Source organism: Ambystoma mexicanum, chromosome 7p, assembly GCF_040938575.1.
Source record: "Ambystoma mexicanum isolate Mex_15411 chromosome 7p, UKY_AmexF1_1, whole genome shotgun sequence".
In the NCBI taxonomy this organism is placed as follows: Eukaryota; Metazoa; Chordata; class Amphibia; order Caudata; family Ambystomatidae; genus Ambystoma; species Ambystoma mexicanum.
The window spans coordinates 840,924,166-840,942,849 of record NC_090939.1 but is presented as its reverse complement, the minus strand read 5'-3'; the positions used below and the strand labels follow the sequence as shown (position 1 = coordinate 840,942,849).

The following is an 18,684-nucleotide window of genomic DNA, read 5'->3' as shown; positions in this document are numbered from 1 at the left end:
GAGATGTTGGGCCAGGTAAAGAGCATTACAATAGTCTTCACGATTAGTGATCAATGAGGCCACTACCAGCTGGCGCAGGTGGGATGGGAGAAATAGGAGCACCTTCCGAAGTACTCTAAGCAGAAAGTGCCCCGTCTTGCATACTGCACTCACCTGCGAAGACATGAAGAGCGAGGATGATAGAAGCACCCCCAAATTTCTGACAACCGCCACGGGAACAGGAAGATCACCAAGCGTGCAAGGCCAGAGTGAAGAAATCCAGAGAGCAGACCCAGAAGAAGAACCTACCAGCAGGACTTCTGTCTTGTTCCTGTTCAGTTTAAGCCAGTTCACACTCATCCAATCTCCCACTGCTGACAAACATTCACACAACCCCGACGACTCCCTGGCCTGGTCCAATTGGACCAGAACCTGGGTGTTGTCAGCGTAGGAGTGAAAGCAGAACCCATGGGAGCGGATGAGGCGAACTAGCTGCTGAACGTAGATATTGAAATGCATGGGGGACAAAGCAGAGCCTTGAGGAACACCACAAGTAAGAAAAGAGGTGAACCACGCTAGGACGGAGCCAGAGAGACCCGCCATTACTAGCCGGGATAGCAAGATGGAGTGATCAACAGTGTCGAAGGCTGCTGACAATGTTACGCTCACCTGGCTCCCACAGAGGCGTCGATCTGAACTGGACAGCTGCGGTCTCCACCAATGTGACGCGTAGGGCCGAGATGACGGACTGGCCCACCTAGCTTCGTTTGCTTGGCCCGTAGGAATATTCTTCTCCAAATGGAGAAAGGGAATTAACCACCCGTGGAGTTGAGCATAACTTCCCCCCACCCCCACTGTTCTTCCCACAGATCACCTTTGATGTCCCCTCTATAGTCTCACCTGATGGTTTGAAAAGATGAGCTCTCCATCCTGCATTGAGCGCAGGGGCGCATTGATAACCAGTTGCTTCACTGGCTCGAAGGAATTGGTGAGTTCCAGAACAATATTGACTCCAAAAAATATGTAGTTCGTAAGAGTTCACATGTCTGACTTTCACTCTTGTCCGATTCCTTGCAGTTTGCAGCTTGACCCCAGCGAAGAGTTCCTAGTGGTAGCTGACGAAGTTCAGGTAAGGATTTGGCTTGTCCTACACAGTTCAATAAAAAATAAGGCCAGAATGTAAGCTGCTTGTTCCCTTATTCAGGTGCGGCGAGAAAATATTAAGTCCGGGGAATTATGCCTCTGGCGGTAAAATTAGGTAAGTCTATTGCGGTAAGAAGAGTTCCCCTTATTTGTCCCGTTGTCTCACCTTGTCATCCTTTTGTTCCCTTAGGGGCTGGGGTGCGGCGAGGATGCAATGGAGACTGCGCCGACCCGTGAAGAGGAATAGTACCCCCGGCGGTAATCAGGTAAGTCTATGGGGGTAGTTACTATAGCCTCTGTTTATTTCCTTGGCTCACCTTTGCTGTTCTTGTGCTCCCCTTAGGTGCCAGAATGCGGCGGAAACATGCAGAAGGATGCAGTGGATCGTGAGGATGCTGCGAAGGCCGGTGAGTTCAGCGCGGCGCTGCAGCAGGCGAGGCGGCGTGCGTAAATGCTTCTTTCTTCCAGCTCAAGGTGCGGTGGATCCGGAATTCAGGTAAGGATCGAAGGTTTGCTCTTATTCTAACCTTTCTCCTTCTGTTCCTCCCTTTTTCTAGGAGCTGCAGACTCGAGGCGGGCGTGGCAGAAGACTGGATGCAGGCTTGCAGACACAGTGAGCGTTACGCTGCTGGATGCAGAATAACGCGAAGCGTGTGCTGCTCATCGGGCGTGGTTTAAATAGCCTCCAAAGTAGTCCAAGGTAAGTATTCTTCCCCAGCCCCACCCGAGAAAAAAAAAATAGTCCCTAGGTAAAATAGTCCCTTCCAAGCCTCATTTGGCTTGGAGCTCTGCAGCATAGTCTGCACCAGGTAAGCTTGCAGCATGGTCTGCATCAGATTCTACTCTATGAGCCTGGCGCCTATGGCACCAGGACTGACTCTCCATATGAGCCTGGCGCCATAGGCGCCAGGACCGCCCCCAAACAGCCCCTAGCAGGGGCTTTTGGGCTTGCTCAAAATAACTTGATGCCTGCTTCCGGGGTTGCTGGACCTGGTCTGGTTTCCCGGGGGGTAGGCATCATGACAGCCAGATCTAACAGAATCAGGGCCTGCATGCTTCCCTGATCCGCCAGCATAGTCAGTTCGTCAACCACGGACACCAGGACACTCTGTGCCCGACCCCAGGCGAAATCCAGACTGAAAGGGGTAAAATAATAAGGGGGTTTCCAAAAATGAAGAGAGGAGAGGCAACACCAGTGATTCAAGTAATTTCATAAAGAAAAGAAGAAGAGAAATAGGGCGAAAGCTAGCCAACACCGATACGTCCAGAGAAAGTTTCTTCTTCAATAAGGGGATGACTATCGATTACTTCAACTCAGCTGGAATCGAACCTGACTGACAGGCATGGTTCACAGCATCAGTGACCAGAGGCAACATGCCTGGTACGATTACTTTAAGCATGACCAACTGAATTGTATCGGAAGGAGCAGTCGATTTCAGTCAAAGGACAGCCTGTGCAACCTCAACAGCAGAAGAAATAGGGAAATTAGCTCACACCCGTACGGTGGTCTCAGGGGCCATCGTGGAGAGAGGGATCAATGTACACAGCCTCCTCATGTAGATCATTTCCTGAATATCTTCTACTTTAAAAATAAAGAAATCAGACAGGGAATGGCATAATAATCTATACGTAGCCATACCCACTAACCAATCCCCGATCCACGCACATTTGTAACTGTGATTATGCTATGATGTCAACAACTGTTTTGTATTAGCTCTCAGAGAGCCACGAGATTGTAATGACTGTATTGCTGTCCCAGCTTTATTTGGATGATAATGAAGCTGGATTTTGCTTTGCACTTTGTCTACAATGTCATTGAGTCTGGTTAAAATTGATTCCAGTTCCTCTGGGTTATTTGGGACCATCTCACCAGAATATATTCCTTGAACTCCGAAAGCTCTTTCCGAAGTTTAAGATTTGTGGAAGTTAGGACCGCTTCTGTGTTAGCCTGTCTAAGTTGGACTGTAGAGTTAGAAAATATTTTTTCCAACTCCTTCAAGGATTTTATCCTCCTCCGATCAGAGTTGAGAAGCTGCAGAGGAAGAGGCAGAATACTTTGAATACATACATACAGTGTAGCAGCACCTACAACTGTGGAGGATGACTGTGGACAAATGATTAATGGTATTTCTTCAGAAGACAGAAGCCTAGTCTATCTTTTTATTGATGTATGGCCCAGAGTGTGGCTTTTACCCACACCTTTTTCGCATCTGCAAGCATATTATTCTGAAGGAAAAGGCATGACCGGTCTGATGTTTTCAGGGATAGGGCTCCCGCCAATGCGCCTACTTCGTGCGGTGGAGATTCGGGCCTAGGGATGCCTAAATAAAACATAACATCCAAAACTCGGTCATGGAAGGCCCGGATTGAAGGTGGTTGTTCCTTCTTTTCTTCCTGTGTGTCAGCCTCACCCTTATCAGTAGGAGATTCTACTGGGTCCACTGAGTGAGGAGTCCGAGTGAAGGGGTTCAGACTCCTTTGGTTCTGATGGGCACTACACCAGTGAAGAGGGAGGCAACGGGGCAGGAGGGATTTCCAATGGTTTAGGTGCCTCCTCTGGTTGTGGGAAAAATTCCATGAAGAGATCCTTAAAATAGTTCTTTATCGGATCAGAGATAATATTTTGAAATTTAGAGTAAAAGACCTTTTGAGAGGGCTGTCTCAGTTAAGGAGTTGGTATCGGTCTACTGAAAGGATTTTGCCTCTAAGACTCAACTCACACTGGCTGCCACAAAGGATCTCCCAGCCACGGTGCACATATTGTAATGTAGGATAGATGGGAAAAAGAGACACAGTTGAAGGCAACAACATTCTGGTGTGTGGAGTCCATTCAACTCTAGGAGTTAATTGGTCCCTTCCCTTGCATGTTCCCTTGATCCACTAAAAAGCAAATTACTGTTTTATCTTTTTTTTAATAACTTTTTATTTTGTTTTGTTATACACATACAATAATACAACAAAGTGCATCATAACCGTCTTATCATCGTTTTAACAAGTGTCTACATCATATGTACCAACGGTTAGCACCAAACCTCCAACAAAAACTAAAAAAAGAAAGTCTGTTGGCAATTTCCGCAAGTGCAGTTACATGCAATTACTAAGCGGGCATCCTCACTGTGTACTGTTCTGTATGGACTGCCTCTCGGGGATGGGGCAAACAGTGCTTGGGTCAGCGCATTCCAGGACGCCATATCCTCACTCACTTCCCTCAGGCCCTTGTACACAGCCCTATACCAAACTGTAGTCTCTGCTGTTGCTCATCTACTGTTTTATCTTTGTAATTAGATATATCAGCGTTATATGAAGATCGACATCTTCACTGCTAACCTGCGGAACATTGCGCTTCCTTGTTACATCACGTGAAATGCTTGTCCAATCAAAACAGAGGGTCATCAAAACATGTATCAGCACCACTCGTGCTTTTGAGGCACACTTTTTCCCACATTCATGAACCATAAGCTCCCTCTACTACCAGTCTCAAACACATGTTAAGTTCATTTAGGAAGCAATCCTTGCATTTGTTTTTATAATACAAATCGGGGATTGCTTCCTAAATTCACTTAAATAATTCCTTTGTGCCTACTAGCATATATTGTGCTTGTCACATCCTATTACTTTATATATGCGAAGTATTTACTGTTTTAGTTTGCCAATAGGTAAGAATCTGAGATCTTAGATCGAGATTTATGGCCCCCATATTCCCTGACTTGAAACCTTCACAAATCCCCGTCATACTGCAGAGCCTAAAAAGTACCCTACTGCCCCCTTACATCATTGTAAGGCTGTTTAAAAAGAAATCTTGATTTTTTTGTCTCTCAAATGTAGATTTTCAAGGCACCTTTTCAGAAATTAAAAGCCTTGGGACAGCAATGTATCACGGGAGCTATAACTAACTTTTTGGGAGCCGGGGGGAGCCTTGGTATCCACCAAACCTCTTTAAATGAAGAAAAAAAAACTACTAGACGAATCTATGCCAAACCAACATCCTTTTAGCATGATATGCCCAGCGGATTGGGATATGTACTTGAGCAGACATTCGACATTTTCCCTAAGGGAAAACCAATGCATAAAGTGAAATACGCTGTCTTTTTTTTGTTTTGACGCTTTATGTCTTTTGAATCATAGCACGGATTTCAATGAAATTAAATTGCATGGTCTCACCTGTAGTCCTGTTTTGTCCTCGGTTGTTTACTTGTGGGTTGCTTGTACCTGCAGCTACTATTGGAAAACGCACAAAATGAAAATGTGAACAAAAACTGTGAGTTTCGATAAAAGGCAGGCACGAGCTAAAGAGTCGGAAAGATAATGAAATGGAGAGCAGTATTCTGTGCATGAACGTGGCCAAAAAATTAGAAGCGCAAAGCTCCTTTGGACTTTGACACATAACAGCCATAGGCGTTGCTTATCAGTGCAATTACAGCAGAAAGGGGGTGTCACGCAAGAGCAGTTGAGCTCCACAAATGATAGGTTTACTGAGAATTAGGAACTACTTACGAACTTCTAAAACAAAATTTGACGGTGCATATCAGCAATGAAGAAAATCTACTGAAATTAAAATGCTGGAATAAAAACGAAATCCAATCATAATAGGATAACGTAGATATGCTTCCACCTTGCACGTCAGAAAAGGCAATTAGAACATAGCACACGGGTTTAACATGTTCTCTGCAGCAATCTGTGTGCAACATGCAAGGAACACGCACAACAAAAGCAACAGAAGACTCGTGATCCCACTCTCCCATGCTAGACCACAAACTAAAAAGTATACTCATGTTTGCTGATAATACAAAAGAACACTTAAAAACGTCTTCTCTATGGACGTTTTAACAACACATGGACCCTCAGTAATCGGTGAGCTGCTAATGTTTTCAAGTGGAAACAATAAGGCATATCACCACTGCCTGCACGTCTCTATGGGGCATCTATGTAAATACTATGAGAAACATGTTGAGGACTTACAGTGTATCCTAAGTGATCCCTTTTGGTTGAATTGTAGCACAGGCCGTAGCTTGATCTTGACAATAGCCATAACCAAGGTCTGGCAAGTGGCTGAGCGTAAATTGTGCAGTATAGTGAACAATGAAACAAAATAAGAAATATCTTCTGAGATATAGCGATGGGGATAAGAAAGTTTCCATGTGAAGTGGGTTAACTTGGATTAATGTTGGTGGTAATGCTCTATATATGTGTTGAAGATATTTTGTTTTTATTCTTCTGTTCTATGATGTGTGATGTTTTTGTTATATTTTATTGTTGTGTGGAAAGTTAAATGTTTACAATTGGCTCTTCCTGTGCCATTATCATAACTCCAGACATTGAAGGTTAAGCCCTGCCCAGGTAAAGGCAGCAAGCATATATATCATGAGCGGGAGGGGAGAGTCTGCATGTGATATGCCCGAGCGCTGGGAGGAGGTGTCTATCACAAGGATTCATTTTAACCCCCAAGTGGTCCGGACCCAATAAAAGTCCCGCTCTTAGTCCTTCTGATTACACCTGATAGAGGTAAGCCTCACCTGATAAAAGTCTTTTGGAAAAAAGAAAACATGCTTGAGACCCCTCTTCTTCCGTTCTTTAGGGTATAGTGTGCCGAATGCTTCCTCACTGTCTGTATTTTGTCCAGCATATGTCGGTTTGTTATGCCAGTACCATGAGAAAGGGATGGAAGGGCTTGGGTGGGTCGCAAGGGAACACACGAGATTACTGGTAACCCAAAATGTCCTGCTATTCGGCTTCAAGCAGTTAGTGAGCTGAATTCGGCTGAAAAAAGCTACTCAACTCTAGAGTAATACTATTCGGCTCCAGTCAAACATTTTGTTGTAACAAATGACGCCATCGGAGAGGCACCGACAGAGTGCATATTGAAAATGTGTAGGGAATTAAATAGTGACTGACAGAATGCTTGAGTAAATATCAGACTAAACTGCATGTGCTCGTTTGAGGAGAGAAGGAGTGGTGTGGTTGAATGGGAGGCGAGTAGAGTTTGTTCCTATGTGAAAGTCCTATGGGGAACTTTGAAGAATTCAAGACAGGTAGGTACTCCTTTTAAAATGTAAATTGACACTCAAAGGAAGTCATGTGATATCCCCTGCTTTAAATGATTCGTTGGCACAGCAATGCAGTTTGGTGTTCTGCATGAGGATATTAAATCTGTAAATCAACAGAATAAATACTTTTTCTCCACGTCAAACGAGCAGTGTTCATGAAAATGGCTGAGATACTTTTGAACAGCTTATTCCCGTGCATGAGAACGCCATCAAGTCATGTTTTTTCACTTTGTTTTCCGGGACTTGTAATTTTTCGGTCCCATTTTATGCTTAGTAAAACTACAAGTTCCAAAATTCCAAACAAACACATGTCTGGTTGTCCTTCTCATATGGCCAGAGAAAACCTGAAAGTGCTACTATGTATTTTATTCTGCCTTTATTTTCTTGAATGCAGGTACATATGGAGCAGACAAATGTGAAAAGCGTGCAGTGTGGCAGGGCCGGTGCAAGCAGTAGGCAAACATGGCAGCTGCCTATATGTTGTATGTTGGTCAGCAGGAGGCAAGTGGGGAGGGACAGACAGCAACAGCTTTTAGCTTTTGTTTGGCTCTTTACCCAGCCACTGACTGCCCACTCCTGGGCACTGTAGTGTGTTGCACTTTATTCCATTTCTGACACTTTGATAGATGTCTATGTGTTCAGGATGAGAATGTTTCTATGAATGGAATAATGTTTAATGCATATTGATCTTATTATATTTTATTTTCAAAAACTAGATTTTTTTGCTTGTTTTGCAGTTTTTTTCATTTTGTTCTCTGTCTGTGCAGGTGCCGTTTGCCATTGACGGCTTATGTAGTGAATTTTAGAATCAGTTTTTGATGTTGATCTCATGCAACAACACGCCCGCAGTTTCTTTTTTGTCTGGTTTATACCCAAGGTGTCGATGAGTAAAGGGGATCGGGCAAATTTCTGGTTCACTATTTTGAGTGCAGCATGTTGCTGAGTGGGTTGTTTTGCCATTGAACCCTTGTGTTTTGGTTTAAAAAACGGCGGTCTATGACCTATGCGCCCCTGGGCTTCGGGGCGGCGCGCCTGTGTACCTTAGTTCCTTTGCTTCCCCACCCTAGACCTCCTTTGCATTTATTTGATGGCCCCCCACTATGGCAACCTGGGATGTTTTGTCCTACATGGACGATCAATTAGCAGAAGCGATCAATGTGCCCTCCTTTTTTGACAATTTAGACATTTCCAATCCGGCTGTGCCTAATGTCAACAGTGATTCATTATTGAAGTTGAAAAAGAAATCATCACATACTCAAATGGGTGGGCATGTTCTCACAGAATATTTAAGAGGAAACTAAATTCCACAAGGCTTACAGGTCGGGAATGAGCCATGTATCTTTCTGGATAGTGAAGAATACAAAAGTTCCTTCTCATGTGTTGCGACTAAATACAGCAGAGACTGGATGCTACTGACAATGAACACAGCACTTGAGGACAGTCAAAAAATTGAGGAGGAACTAGAAGCAGCCGAACAGGCATTTTTAACTGATAATGTCATTCAAAACGCCAAAGACAAATTAGAACTGATTCAAAAACAGGTGACAGAGTTTCTCAGAATCACAATCAATAAAAAGATGGATAAACTAAAGAAGGACTTACAGAACTTTAACAAAGAGCTAGTTCACCCATATTTAAGCTCTGAGTATACCAAGCCGAGTTATTGGTATAACAAGCCACAAGGGTGGATCACAATATGGACGTCCACAGAGACGTTGTGTGACTTTTTCAGACACTGCCTCCGGTTCAGTTTATGAAGAAGAGGGTGAATATTATAGAGGTCAAAGAACCTTACAGAAACAGGAGATCTTTTCTAGGCAGAAGTGGGCAGGGATAGAGAAGGTGTCCATGTGGGGAGTTTCCCCCGCCTGTGCCACCCCAAAAGGTAGAACAGACTTTTTTTTACCTCCTCCGAGCCTGTTCAAAACACGCAGGAAGTAGTACAGGAGATAGGTGATTTGGCCTCCTCTGTATTTAATCTATCATATGAAATGTTGCAAACTTAGATTTCAAGGTTCTGAGTAAAGGACTGAGTTTTGTATCTATGTCTAATCCATCCAAAATGCATCACGAAATTGAACTCAGGCAATTCTTTAGGAAAGTCATTTTAAGGCATTTTCTGGGAAACCAGGAGGATTACTCCTTCGATGCTCTTCAAATCCAGATCTATATTCACTCCTTCCAATCAGATGGTTTCCAAAGATATCCTCACATTTGAGAAAGTCATCTCAAAGGGTTTTCACAAAATTTGTGATCATGAGTCTAGAACTCAGACTCGGATGTTCAATCGCAAACGCACTGACCATGAGAGAGTACAGGCCTTATGCAACAAGCACTCCTTTGTCATCAAGAGTGCTGACAAGGAGGTGGCGTTGTAGTTTGGGATGCAACAGCCTATGACACTGAGTGTCTTAGATTGTAACAGAGTAATGATCATTATGTTAATCTCAGAGAAGATCCCACCACTATGATCAAACAGGAACTACACTAGTTCACTGTGGTAGGTTTAGAAATGGGCTTTATTAGCAGGAAGGAATTGGAGTTCCTCAATCCTAACAATATTCAGACTCCCCTGTTTTATATTTTGCCCAAGGTACATACAAATTGCATCCATCCTCCTTGGAGAAGGATTGCAGTACTCTCCTAGAACAGAGATTTTTGGATTATTTCCTCAAACCCTTAGACACCAGCATTCCTAGCTGATTGCACGGGCATAATTATATTTTTAGAAGAGATGACCTTCCACTCTGAGACCGACTTATTAGTCACTCTTGATGTTGAAGCTTTATATTTGAACATCCGCAAGCCAAAGCTTTAGTCTTTATCAAATCCTATTTAGATGAGAGACATAGGCCTCATCAAATTCTAAACATTACTTCAGTTTCAAAAATGACTACTTTATGCAGCTCAAGGGCACTGCAATGGGCATGACTTTCGCCCAAATTTGAGCAACTGTACATTTACAGACACCAATCCCTTCACAACTGCCATTAAAACATACAAGCGGTTCATTGATCGATCATTTGGGATTCTAGACAAGGGGCCATTACGGATTTCTTAAAATGGGTCAGTGGTCTCAATATCCATTTATGCTTCAACTGCAACTCTAACCATAAAGAGATCCCATTTTTGGGTCTTATGATCAAGGCGGACTTGGGGATGTTGAAAGTTGGACTATACCGTAAAGGTTCAGATCGGAATATGACTCTGCACTACAGCAGTTTTCACCCACAGGCTCTGAGGGATAATATACCCTACAGACAGTTCCTTCGAGCCAGGAGGAATTGTTCTAATATAGAGGACTAACAGGACCAAGTACGAATGATGACCAAAAGATTCATCAATAGAGGTCCTCCCAAAAGATTTTACTCAGACAAGTGGCTAAGCAGGCACATTTCCAGGACAGGGAACATCAACTTGAAGATTCATCCTGTGAAAGTACAGACTGTATTGTCTGTGCAACCACTTTCAGCACATACTGTAATGCCATCCACAATTTGACCTGGCGTAATTGGCATTTGATCCAACTTAATGACCCAGAGGTACTGCCCCCTTTGTTCGCTTTCAAAAAGGGACGAAACATTAAACAAATGTAGACAAGAGCGGACGATAAACAAACTATGCGACCTGCTACCATCACCAATCCATTGGGCCTAGCCCCACTGTTGGGACATGCCCCATGTGGAGGATGTAATGTGTGTAAATACACATCCTCAATGAAGGAATTCACTGTAAATGATCGGACGTGGACACAAACTACCTGCAAGAGTTGCAATGTTATCGACTGCATTATGTGTTTATGTTAGAAGTGGTCTGTGGTATATCAGGTGAAATTGAGCAATGACATCAACATCGACAGAAAGAAATTATTGACAAAAGAAAAAGAACTGATCTTTTTAACAAAATGTTGCGAGATGGGTCTCAACGAAAGAGTTGAGTGAGGTAATATGGATCAATGGTAATGGATGCTACAATTTGTACCACATTGAGTCTTGTATCACATCGATTAGGTATATAATGAAGCATTAGATACAATGATGAGAAAATACCATAATAAAGCATAGTGAAATAACAAGAAGGACGTGATCCCAATGTGGCTACAGAACAATAAGTACTAAGAAATGTAGGGTCCATGATGCAACATGTTATAATCATATTCCTGATGTCTAATAATAATAAAATTAAGTTTTGCCCTAAAAGCGACTCACAACAAAATGCCTTCGGAATCCATTTTCTTGGCCCCACTTTCGGATGCAGCGTGCGAAATCTGGGAAAATGTATGGGCAAACGCATGTCAAGTGTGGCATTGCGGGATCAGAAAACGGGAGCTCTTTCATTTGTGCGTAGTCAGTAGTAACAGGTTAAGCAAACATGGAGAGTTGTGAAGATATGAAAAAAGGACCTATGATTTTTGAATGATGACATGACGGTGCGTGATTGGCTAAATGGAGCCGCGCGTAGCAACAGAAACACTGAAAAGAATATGGAAATAGCAATACGCCGGAAAGAGGAATCCGCTGAGAGGCGGATAAGTGCTTCCGGATGAAAAAAGAATCAACGGACGTCCGTCGACAGAGGCGATAGAACGTCGGCAGCGACCCGCGAGACGGAGCGATCCAGCCCTCGAGATGGAAGGTAAGTAAAATAATGGGAGAATATTAACGGTAGGCTATAGGAGAGCTACAAAATAGAGCGGGACATTTAAAAATTAAAAATGCCTTTGTTTTGCGTCAGTAGGTGCTTTTTTATGATAGAAAACCCAGAAGCTGACTAAGGATACCCTGGGAACCTGGGCATTTGAGGTTGTAATCTCAAAGTAAGTGACAAACTTCAAGTAGTAAAAGGAATGAGAGTCCTCTTCAAAATTTATAGTCAAGGACGCGGGATGTAATACGCGTTATTTCGTCCATTTTTACCCTGATTTTGTTAGAACAAAAGAAAGAACATATCTCGAGCTAAATTCCTTGAGGAGCTTGGGCTAGCTGGACACTGCCAACACAGTTGACTGGAAAATAGGAGCACATAACTAAGGTATATTTCCTTTGGTTATAGAAACAGTTGTGTTGTGCATGTCGCACAAAGGATAAGAATGATCAGTCCGGTTGTGATTGGGTGTAAGACATATCCTTGTATTTATATGTTTTTGAAATAGGTGAATGCAGAAAGATAATACACAAGTACCATGAATAAAGGAGCGTCCAGAGACAGACACCTGGATGGATGATAATAAGCGACTTGCATACAAGAGCTAGGAGGTAAATAGTGTACCTCCATAGCAGTATGGGTTTTGAGAAACTAAATGTGTTAGTAATGCCCTTTGAAGAACAGGGGAACTACTGCCAGATACAAATAGGGTGGGTCACCAGGCCAATGGTATACCACCTTTAGAAATAATGTTGTGCTGTGATAATGTCCTCCACCAAGTCGTGCATGTTAGTGTTTAATGACTGAAAGAAGATATTCTCTTTCATGGTAAATGATATACCCTAGATGTAGTAATAAAACTACATTGAAGTTGGCTAAGTAACTAAATCCATTCTTCATATACTTGCTTCTCATAGATATCCTTTTGGAATTCTGGCCCAGATATGAAATTGATGGGAGTTGAACATAAGAGCCTTGACCAAGAAGTTTAAAGAATAGAAGAAGACCTAATGGTCAATACATAACAGACTGTTGTAATGCCGAAATAAACCCCTGAAGAATTTCCTGGAATTGTGAAAATCTATAAAGGAAAGAAACATGTTGGGTAGTGTGGATTGTAGAAGGATAGGATGTATGAATGACATAAGTGTGAATGAATAGAACGCTGCATTGGGGAATTTAGAGTACCCAGCTAGGATAAGTGATGATATAAAAACAAACTAAATTGAAAACCTGTCCTCCTTTTTTGATGAACTAATTAACAGTGAATCTAGGTATTAGGCAACAGAGTGTTATGTATGTTGTTCTGGGGTCATTAGTGCAAATAGTAGTGATAAATATGCAATAACAAGTCTTAGAAAAAAGTGCAATATTTTGTATTAGAGATAATGATAAATGTATTTTTATTGATGTTTTTATTGAAAGTAAATAAATTGATTTTTTGATAAAATAAAACTTGTTGAAAAGAGTATGTTGTAATCTAATGAGTTAAACAGCATACATGACTGGGTCAGAATAAGGTACTGGAGAAGCAAGGGACCCTTTAAGCATTAGTGTGGTCTGTTTAGTCTCTTGACTCGTTGAGGGTTGCTTTAAAGAGGTCCAGATAAATATTCCCTCTAGTCTCTCAAAGTTTTGTTCATGTCAGAAGATCTACATAGGAAAAACCTCCAGGCAGGTCAAAACAAGAATCATGGGACACAGATCCAGGTCAGAACAAACCTAATGACAGCTCCCCTGGTTGAACACTATGCATCTGATGGCCATGGGCCAGATGACCTTAAATGGTGGGCGTTTGAGACAGTCATGGGCACTGATGCCAAGGCAACGCAGGCGAGATTGAGTAATCGAGAGCAGTTCTGGCTATATCACACAGGCAGCTATGTAAATGGCCTGAATGCGCAGGAGGAGTAGAGTGAGTTTGGGATTTAATCTTACTTTACTTTGTTTTGCCTATACAGTCTTGTTTTGTGTGGCTAGTCGTTGACCCTTGTCCATTTGGCTAAACATCTAAAACAGGTGTGACGTATTAGGATGGCCAGTAGACATCCGATGGGAACATTTGGTGTAAATATGCACCTCCTGCCCCCCCCCCGTTTGTTATTCCTTGTTGCGATACCTATCCACCCCCAGCAACAGATAACTAATGTTGATGGTGAAGTACTGGGCTGCAATTCACTGACCTAAGACATCATATGGAAACTACAGTCCGCTGCCATCATGTTCTGTTTTCAGCCTTTCTTGTGGTCTATCAGTTAGGTATTCTATCTAACCATCCTCACGACTAGGGATTTAATTGATTGGTAGTTGATATGACTCTCCACCATCAGTAGAGGATGCAACATGCAGCGTTGACTCCCCAACTTACGCTATCTAGGCGGGTCATGTGCCTTCTTGTCTTTTTTTTAAATAAAACTTTGGTTTTATTCACATTTTTTAGTAATACAAACGGGTTCAATGTAAAAAACCCATACCCCGTCTCCCCCATCCCCCTGCCCCAACACCGACCCTCCTCCCTATCCATGTGCACAAACCAGAGCTTTCATCTAGGGAGACTCTGAATGTTCTCTCCGAATCTTGTACTTAGGAAATGATGTGATCGGTGACCGTGTCGCTGGCTGAATTGAGGCTGTCGCCCCCCCCCCCCGGGTCGTGGGCGCCCAGTTCACTCATAACACCTCTCAGATCCCGTCACGCCTTGCACAGGCCGGGGCCTCACCTTGAAGTCAGTGAACGTCCCATCCCCAAGACTGCTGTACCCCATACCAGTTCGCAAGGAAAGAGCCAGAATCATTGTTCACCATAGCGGTCAGTTTGTCCATCAGAAACATGTTCTTGACCTTTTTCAGCCAGTCTTCCTTGGAGGGGGTCTCAGGACTCTTCCATTTCTGCGCCAGAGCAACCCTGCCCGCCCTCAACATTGTTTCCCACATCCTTGGGTATCTATGTGTTTCCGCGTCCTCCGGGGGGAGCCCTAGCAGCATCGGTTTAGTGGGAGAAGTTCATCTGACACTTCCGCAATCCAGCCCCTCACTTTCTCCCAGAAGACCTGGACTTTCGGGCATGGCTACCACATGTGGCTCCTGGTGCCTGCCTGGCCACAACCCCTTGGGCATCTTGGTGACACCCCTGGGAACATCTTTGACAGTTTCACTGGGTCTCTATGCCACCCCTGCAGGATCTTAAAGTTATGCTCCATGTCCGAGGTGAATAAGTTCCCATGGAAAGCTATTTTAAATATTCTTGACCAAGCATCCTCTGAAAAATCTTCTCCTGCCAGGTCATTCCAGAATGAGCGGAAGCTCCTCCTACTCTGAAGATTGTTGGTGTTCAGAATTTTGTACATTCTAGATACCGCCCCCTTCCTTGAAGTCGCAGTGTCCAGGAGCCTCTCAAAGGGGGTCAATTGTCTCCTCAGGTTTTGACCCCATTACTAATTGCAGAGGATGCCCTTGAGACGGAGGTATTTGACGATGGATAGAGACCCATGGCCGAGGGCGTCCCTCAGTTCCTCGTACGTTAGGAATTCGCCCTCTCTGAACATCTGCCCTGCCCATTCCATTCCCATGTCTGACCAGGTCTGGGAGTGCCGGATCCCCCTACTACCCAGTTTGAGAGGGTGGCCCCAAAGGGAGGTCATCGGGGACGGCCATGAAGTGAGGTAAGCAGTCTGGGGGCCCTCTTTCCAGATTTCCCATAGAATTCCCAGGGCCGGGTGGGTTTTCAAATGTCTCGGGATTGTCTTGCCGGGGCCCATTAGAGGTCACGAACCTTTACAGGGTGGGCATCCATGTCTTCTAAATATGACCAATATGTCCCCAGTCCCTCTTTCATGTGTTCCAGGAAGACGTGCAGCTGGGCGGACATGGAAATAAAGGTGAAAATCCGGTAGACCAAACCCTCCCTCCTCCCTCAGTAGAGTCAGGATGGCCCTCCCGGTCCTCTGGGTTTTTCCTTTCCATATAAAGTCTCGTACTGTGTTATGTAGGTCCCTAAAAGTTTGTTCGGGGACACTGGTTGGGAGCGCCGTGAAGAGGTTCAGAAGCCGTGGCAATACGTTCATCTTTACTGTTGTCATCCGGCCGTACCAGGACAGAGTCATCTTACCCCATCTCATCAGGTCGGATGTGATCCCTGCCATTATGGGGTCATAGTGAAAGGGGCCCCTAGGGGTCCCTCGTGCTATGGAAACAAGGCAATAACCATACACGAAAAGATGCGCCAGACACGAGGTTCAAATTCCCAATGCTAGGGTTTATTGCAAGCAAAAGGTAGTATCAATTGGCCAATTCTGATCTCACGCCCCGCGACGCGAGTTTCCTACACCTCGAGGGACACAAGAGAGCGAATTACGTACATCAGTTACATATATACAAAATGCATATCATACAATCAGCAAAGTCATGTTCAACACCCCTCTTTATTAAGTTCCTTTGAACTTGGGATGACGATGGACATATCCGACTAGTATGACGATTATAATGCTTTCGATGTCTATTCTAGTAACACTGTGCAATTTAGAAAGTGCGGAGGCATCTTTTAGAACACGGTGGTTCTGCTCTTGGAAGCAAGCTGCACACGGGGGAAGAGCCACATTCCAAGCTTTGCTATCTATGAGGTACTATTCGTGTCTTGGGAGCCGACACGTTCTAAAGGGTTTTGCGAAGGGGGGCCACAAGAAAAGCATAATTCAAGCCTTTAACTGTATTATTCTAACATATTCTACCATCGTACGAGACTGGCTGGCAGCTGTGAAGTGATTAAATGCCCTGCAGCTTCCTCCCAAGGCTACAGAGAGGGAGCGTGGGCATTCCTCTCTGGGCTACTCATGAGGAGTTTCAGCAAACTCTTCAGTCCCGCGACCTTGCCCTTTCATATTCAGACAACAATATTAACAGTTGAGCAGAGTAAGCAGAATCCGCAAGAATTGTAAGCTGCAAAGCAGTTTTTAGACAGAAAGCAATGAGCAATGGTTAACAAGCAAATGGCGATTCTTGCTACATTTAAAATGGCCGCTCCTTGGTCAAGCATAGCAGTTTATATTTCTATAATTCGGTGCATAAGACGGTTGGCCCACGGCCATCAAGTTACGTCTATTATTCAAATGAAGGATATTCATTTTTCCAGATTGACAAACCCTCCTTTTGGCCGTGTGCCAAACGTCTTATTTATTCATTGTATCCTCCTCTACTGAGGATAAGTCTGGGGTATCTACATCTGAATCATCTCCATCATTGATGTCTATTGCCATGAATTGTTTTACTATTTTTGTTTCCTCAGTGTCTCTGTTATTCCGGCCATGCATTTGTTTTCCTCTCGACACCATGTGCATACATCCCTTAGTACATCCATCAGTTATTTCAGTGCACACTACTGGTAAGCATTGTATGCAACAGCAGCATGTTATGAATATCCCGAGTACCATCATTAGTATCGAAATTAACTTCCATCCCCAAGACCGCAATATCCCCAAAACCAGGATCCTATCCCCCAAACCCCTTCTTCAGTAGAGAGTGTGGAACTTATGACATGTAATTTCTGGATTGCTTTAAATATCGTAGGGGAGAAGTCATCTATATACACACAGCACGCAGTTTTTACGAGCTTGCAAACTCCCCCACGATCAACTAATATTATATCGAGAGCCATCCTGTTTTGAAGTGCCATTAGTCTTATTCAATAAAATATCCGTTGTGGAATCTATTGTTTTTTGTAATATTCCAGACAGTTTTCTTATATTGTAAGAATTTTCTATTTGGGACAAGAACAGTATAAATGATTTGGCTATATTCATTGCTATCATTCCATCCTCACTACTCCTTTGAGTTCTACCTTTCGTTCGTTTGGCTACTTCTGCTGTCTCCAAGAGGAACACTCCTGGAAACAGTAGACCTAGGTAGCATGTACCTCCCCAGTTTCTATGTAACCATGGATATGCTTTTTCTCCACATATAAAATAAACAGGGTCTCACACGTACACGGGTTCTATTTCATGTTTTAAAACCACTGTGTTCAGGCAGTTGCTAAACGTTCCTACTTTACAGGAACCCTTTTTCTGTAGACATAGGGGAACAGTTTTGGGGCTGTGATCCACTGTATAGGCAGGGGGTACAGCATCTTTGTTCCATTCATCCCTCATCCGAAATGTCATTACTGATGTTCTTCTGCTGGCGGGGTTGGTCTATTCTGCCTATGTAATCTATCTAGTCTTGTTATTTTTCGTGTATTCTTTCTTATGAGTTCTAGTGCAAACATGCAAGCTTTTTGGAGTATGGAACAACCCACAGGTCTCATGATTACTTCCTCAAATTCATTCATATTGGTCTCATCTAGCTGACCCGTATTACTCTTGTTCCATTTCCCAAAGAACATTGCACTTAATGTTACTTCACATGAATAAATCAATGGCAATGGTTGTACATACCAGCCTATCCCTTTCCCTCCGTGCTGGGGTAAATGGGCGCAAACCCAGCAATCTTTTTTCTTTAAAACCGCATGGGTCATGTTCATGATGAGCAACAATGTATTGTTGCCGTATCCTTCTCTATGTCTCTCTTCCATTGGGGGCAAAGTACCAGTGATTACATGAACCGGGCTTTCAGTAGCTGCTTTTGGCAAAAGTGTTTCTAATGGGTGTACGTACTCCAGGAACCATAGTGTAATGGCTGTTATTGTCGGTACTATCATACTTAAAAAACATAGGACCAATGTCCAAATCAGTACCTTATTCCTTTTACCGTGTTTTTTTCCTAAATTTACAGTCTCTAAATCTATTATCTTTTCAGCAGGGGTGCAGGAGGAAGCTGAAACCGGTCTTGACTTGTTCTTCATCGTCCTTCTTCTTGCTGGCAAAGTTCGTCATGAATGTCTCTCG

The 18,684-nt window shown here is 43.5% G+C and overlaps 1 protein-coding gene across 4 annotated transcripts in view; it reads right to left on the bottom strand.

Annotated features, from left to right (window-relative positions):
- Positions 1-18,684, bottom strand: part of GGACT (gamma-glutamylamine cyclotransferase) — a 398,318-nt gene that overhangs the window by 46,723 nt on the left and 332,911 nt on the right. Inside the window, exon 1 of one of the 4 annotated variants that reach the window (XM_069635630.1) lies at positions 5,284-5,336. The exons of the other annotated variants lie outside the window; for them this stretch is intronic. The gene's annotated coding sequence lies outside the window, so the exon portion shown is untranslated. Of the gene's footprint in view, positions 1-5,283; positions 5,337-18,684 lie in introns of those variants that run through there. 4 annotated transcript variants of the gene reach the window in all.